Source organism: Mandrillus leucophaeus, unplaced genomic scaffold (assembly GCF_000951045.1).
Source record: "Mandrillus leucophaeus isolate KB7577 unplaced genomic scaffold, Mleu.le_1.0 Scaffold79, whole genome shotgun sequence".
Lineage (NCBI taxonomy): Eukaryota > Metazoa > Chordata > Mammalia > Primates > Cercopithecidae > Mandrillus > Mandrillus leucophaeus.
In genome coordinates this window covers 1,976,653-1,982,460 of record NW_012108585.1, presented here as the reverse complement: position 1 = coordinate 1,982,460, position 5,808 = coordinate 1,976,653, and the positions used below count along the sequence as shown (strand labels likewise).

General features: G+C 35.5%; 1 protein-coding gene across 2 annotated transcripts in view; it reads right to left on the bottom strand.

The window, feature by feature from the left end:
- Positions 1–5,808, bottom strand: part of ADIPOR2 (adiponectin receptor 2) — a 110,593-nt gene that overhangs the window by 95,988 nt on the left and 8,797 nt on the right. Inside the window, exon 2 of one of the 2 annotated variants that reach the window (XM_011967149.1) lies at positions 2,288–2,384. The exons of the other annotated variant lie outside the window; for it this stretch is intronic. The gene's annotated coding sequence lies outside the window, so the exon portion shown is untranslated. The remainder of the gene's footprint in view (positions 1–2,287; positions 2,385–5,808) is intronic. 2 annotated transcript variants of the gene reach the window in all.

Here is a 5,808-nt window from a genome sequence, read left to right as displayed (position 1 = left end):
GTCTCGGCCTCCCAAAGTGCTGGGATTACAGGCTTGAGCCACCGCGCCCGGCCCATAACCCACTGTTTAAACTACTTCAAAAGTAAAATCTGTTCAGATAAAACATGTGGCCTGTACAGTTAACCTTTCAGGCAAAATCAAAACCCTGCTTTCAAGTGATAAAGCACCTTTCTCCCATTATTAAATAGCAATCATTCCAGGCTCTATCTCATTTCACATATTACCCTCCAGAACACAAGTCTGTTTTGTTTTTTTGTTTGTTTTTTGCTTTACAATGCTGCAGACAGAAAATTCAAGGAAGTGGTTAGTTATCTTTCTCAATATTACAAGTCTAAGAAATCTAAAAATAAACTTCTATCTACAATCTTTCTCAATATTGCCCAATTTCACTAAATCATAAGGCCTTCTTCTGACCACCAGTATGAGAAAGAAAAGGAATAAAAAGAAAAACTTAGAACATACATCTGAAGGCCTCCGCAGCAACACGCCTTAGACTACAAGTGTAATAAAAACTCTCTTAAGAGGAAAGAAAAAGAGTCTTCACACTTAAACTAAATGATTTACAGTGTTTTATATCACACACCTCAGAAAGTTAAGACAACTTTAATGACACACATCCCCTAAAGTCAAAATTAAAAGTCTCAAATGTTAGAATATATATGTGATAATAGCTGGATGACCAAATACATGTAAGTATGCTCAAGTTTTAAAACAAGATATCAATCAATCAACCATCTGCTTCTCTAGTTTCCAAGGTCTGTAGCCAGCAATGCAAAAAACCAGCAATCTTTTCCCTCACTAATGTATATCCTCAAACTGTCTGCAATCCAATTTCTTTTTTAAGTGAAAGCAAGTTTATTAGAGAAGAAACTGCAATCTAATTTATATTTAAATAGTGAGAGAAATGACATTTGAGTGAGACCTACAAAATACACTCTGTATCTACTCTTCTAGGTTCTATTTCTGGATCAAGTAATCCACCAAACATATCACAGAGGTCACAAACTTGAATATATGAAGCAGCCTGGTGAAGGACAAAAAGACTGTAATTGTGCTTAACAAGAAATCATGAACTGCTTTTAAAAATTACAATTCAAAAACTCAAAACACTCTGTTAACAGTAATATGGTTATTGGGTATGTATATAATAAAATTAAATTTGATCCCTACCTCACATCACACATCGAAAAAAAAAAATTTCCAGATAGAATCGAGACCCAAATATTTAAAAAAAGAAAAAAAAAAAAACTTCTAAAACTTAAAAAAAAAAAAAAATTGGTGGGGACACAGTGGTTCACATCTGTAATCCCAGCACTTTGGGAGGCTGAGGCAGGAGGATCATTTGAGGCCAGGAGTTTGAGACCAGCCTGGGCAACATAGTGAGATCCTGTCTTCACAAAATTAAATTAAATTAATCATGTGTGGTAGCACATGCCTCTAGTCTTAGCTACTAGAGAGGCTGAGGTGGTAGGATTACTTGAGCCCTGTCTCAAACAAAAAACCAAACAAATCTATTCCATACTCCAAGGTTATTAAGATTCTCCTATTTATTTATTTATGAGACAAGAGTCTTGCTCTGTCACCCAGGCTGGAGTGCAGTGGCTCAATCACGGCTCACTGCAGCCTTGACCAAGCGATCCTCCCACCTCAGTCCCCGGCAAGCACTACCACACTTGGCTAATTTTTAAATTTTTTTGTAGAGACAGGTCTCGCTCAGTTGCCCAGGCTGGTCTCAAACCCTTGGGCTCAAGCAAACTTCCTATCTCTGCCTCCCAAAGTACTGAGATTACAGCCATGAGCCACCACACCCAGCCGAATTTCTTTTAAATTGTTTTTTATTTTTGTTTAATTGTGTACTGAAAAAAATTAAAGCAACACAAACACACATACCACTCCAGTGGCAACTATTATATATTTTCAGACCCTTCTATATGCATATATAGATTACATATACCATATACATATGTGCCCGCAAAAATTTTGCACCATAAGATACACTGTGCATGTTTTCTCTGCAACATACTTTTTAAAAAACTTAATTAGTATATAGTAGGCATTTTCATGTCACAATGTATAGCTCTAGCTTATTCTCTTAATGTCTACAAAAAAAATTCTAAGTCTGGATACATATAATAACATATTTTTAACATTTAGATTGTTTTAACTTTTTTCACTAGTCAAGCAGTGTCAGAGAGCATCTTTGTACACCAATTTGAGACTTTATGTAAGAGTTCCTAAGAGTTTTTAATAAACATTTTAAAGACAATTCACGAGAAGGCTTACTAACCCAGGAAGTTTTGAATAGCAGCGTAGGAGCCAAGGGAAAACTTCTCCTTTGCTCTTTAATGGTTCACTTAAAAACCAACTCACAAAAGAGAAATCAACTGAAGAAATGGAGTAACAAATCTATTAATGTGCATGAGAAAAACCAGAGTGATCACCCTAGATTTCTTAAATAAAACACAAACAAGAAAATAGTGATATATTTTATAATGATCATTTATATTTAACAAAACAAACCATATAAAAAGTTAAGAGATAAGTCACACAGACTGAGAAAAGACAGTTGCAATTCACTTAACAAACATAATCAGAGTATAATGAACTTAAAACTTTCTAAAATCAATTTAGAAAGACCACCCAAATGGCTGTGGAAGGAAAAGAACAGTCAATTCAAGAAACAAACACTTGAACAGTCATCTAACATTTGAAAACATACTCAACCCCATAATCAAAATAAAAATTAAGACAATGTGGTACCATTTCACACTCATCTGATTTGTAAACATAAAAAATCTGACAATGCCATGAATCATAACAATCGGAAGATAGCAAATCTAGTGCTAAAATATGCAAAGTGACAGCAAATTTGACAATATCCAATACAGATAAAAAAATTCCCATAACCTCCAAAATCTTCAGCCCAATAATTGCACTTCTGGGTAATTCACCATAGAGAGCTTCATTTCAAACTTAATAACCACATACATACACACAGAAATAAAAATTTCACAAAACATTTTATCCTTATTGTTTGCAATACAACCTGATACTTTTCTATTCTAATTCCTAAACTGATTTCACAATCCATTAGGGAGTCACGACATGCAGAGTTTTTTTCGTTTGTTCATTTGTTTTTTAAAATGGAGTTTTGCTCGTCACCCAAACTGGAGTGCAATGGCGCCATCTCGGTTCACTACAACCTCTGCCTCCCAGGTTCAAGTGATTCTCCTGCCTCAGCCTTCTGAGTACCTGGGATTTCAGGCACCCGCCACCGCGCCCAGCTAATGTTTGTATTTTTAGTAGAGATAGAGTTTCACCATGTTGGCCAGGTTGGTCTCAAACTCCTGACCTCAGGTGATCCATCCACGTCAGCCTCCCAAAGTGCTGATACTACAGGTTCAAGCCACCGTGCCCGGCCACAACATGCAGTTTTTAAAACTTGCCAAAAATCTTAAATGTAAGCACAATGATTCCTAATAAGGAATGTTCAATGTAACATTGTTTTTAATACATGAAAACCTGGAAACAATCTAAATGCCTATCAACATGAGAATAAATAAATTTAATCTGGCTATATTCATACAATAGAAAATAATTTTACAGCAGATAAAAGTAATGACTATTAGAGTGGGTCATATGAAACTGTCATTTTTGTAGGTCAAAAATGGTAACGTATCAGCAGTTTCATATAAATCAAAAAAATTTAATGAAAGAAATTGTAGAATAGGCAGAATATATCATTTACATCAAATCTGAAAATATGCAAAGCAATACTATGGTTTGTTTGTGAATATATACCTGTGCAGTAATTATATAAAAACATGCATTAAAAATGATTAGGCCAGGAGTGGTGGCTCACACCCATAATCCCAGCACTTTTGGGAGGCCAAGGTGGACGGACTGCTTGAGCACAGGAGACCAGCCTGGGCAACAGGCGAAACCCAACCTCTACAAAAAATACAAACATTAGCCGGGCACACTGGTGTACGCCTCTATTCCCAGCTACTTGGAAGGTTGAAGTGGGAGGACTGCTTGAGCAAAGGAGATGGGCTGCAGTGAGCCACGATCATGCCCCTGTACTCTAGCCCGGGTGACAGTGTGAGACCCTGTCTCGAAAAAAAAAAAAAATGATCAACACCATATTCAGAATAACAGTTAACTTCTGGGAAGAAAGTAAACTGTAATCCAAGAAGTTGCTTCAACTGTACATGATATTTTCCTCAAAAAAATGAGAAATATGGGAACATGCTAAGATGTGCTACCACTGTATGGTTAATGTACGAATGTTAATTATATTGGTCTCTGTAGTCTCAAGTATGTTTGAAATATTTTAAGAAAAAAAAAAACCTATATTGGCCAAATAAAACACACATCTGCACCCTAAATTCAAATCAACCCCTAAAACATATTTCATTGGCTTGAAATCTTAATGTTTAGCCCTCACTTTTTTTTTTTTTTTAAATCTACGGCCACTAACAACAATAAAACAGCTTTTGTACAATGTCCAGTTTAAACAGTTTCTTAAAATCTGTCAAGAGAGGATTTCACCCCTGAAAAATGGGTCTTGTTCCTCCTTTTAGTTTAGTGCTATGTATTTTACCATATTTCCATTTTTACCCTCGCTGCCAAGCAAATTCAAACCCAATTTTTATTCTTAGTCATTGAATTATGCTGTCACTTGGGAAAAGAATATATGCTTTGTCCTTTCCCTGATTTCTTCTTTTTACACATATTTTATTACACTTCCAGATCTTTTAAGTTACCAGAAATTCTTTCTGGAAGAAATAGGGTAAAATAAATTTCAAGAAAATAAAGTCAACCTTCTGTTCCATTCTGCTGAAGTTTTCATAATGTAACCCCTACCACAAAGACATCCTCCTTAACCAAAGGAATGGATATATGGATACAACTAAGCATACATGTTCACTAAACTTAATTTCAAAACATACAAGATTAAAGTGAATATGCTGCCAATGAAAAATACTTAGCTGATATACTAACAACAAACATCCAAAAGAAAGGCCTAAATGGCCAAAGTGTAATAAGCTAACTAATTTTGCCTCTTTTAAGACCATATGCTTTGTATGTTTTGTTTTCCAGTACATACTGTGGAAATAAGAATATTCTTATATTCAATAAATCCAGTAATAATGTGTAATATGATCAGTTATAAAGAAAATACCATTTTGTTGTAGTCTTCCATTAAAAAACTTAAAAGTGTCCTTTTCTGCAGGTTTTTTCCCCACACCTGAAGATAACCTGGCAATTCTTGGAATTTAGCTTCCCTTTTCCTTCTGTCTGGACACTTGTCTAATTAAGCCAATCTATAATATCATTAGCCAACATATATCACCTTCTAACACATGGTATACTCCAATCCAGAAAAGTCAAAACCAGAAGTAATGTTAAACAAATCCCCTTTTTAATAAATTCCTCAACTTCCAATTTCTAAATACCACATGTACTTATAAAATAGGCTAATTATTTCCTAACAGGTCCTAACGTATCAATTCATCCTATTTAACTGATTTTAGAGATGAAAGATAAGAGACAACATACACCAAAGTGACAATTTCATACTGCAGTTTTTCTTTTCCTTTTAAGATGGAGTTTTGATCTTGTTGCCCAGGCTGGAATGCAATGGCGCAATCTCAGTTCACCACAACCTCTGCCTCCTGGGTTCAAGTGATTCCCCTGCCTCAGTCTCCCAAGTAGCTGGGATTACAGGCACCAGCCACCATGCCTGGCTAATTATTATTATTTTTTTTTTGAGACGGAGTCTCGCTCTGTCACCCGGGCTGGAGT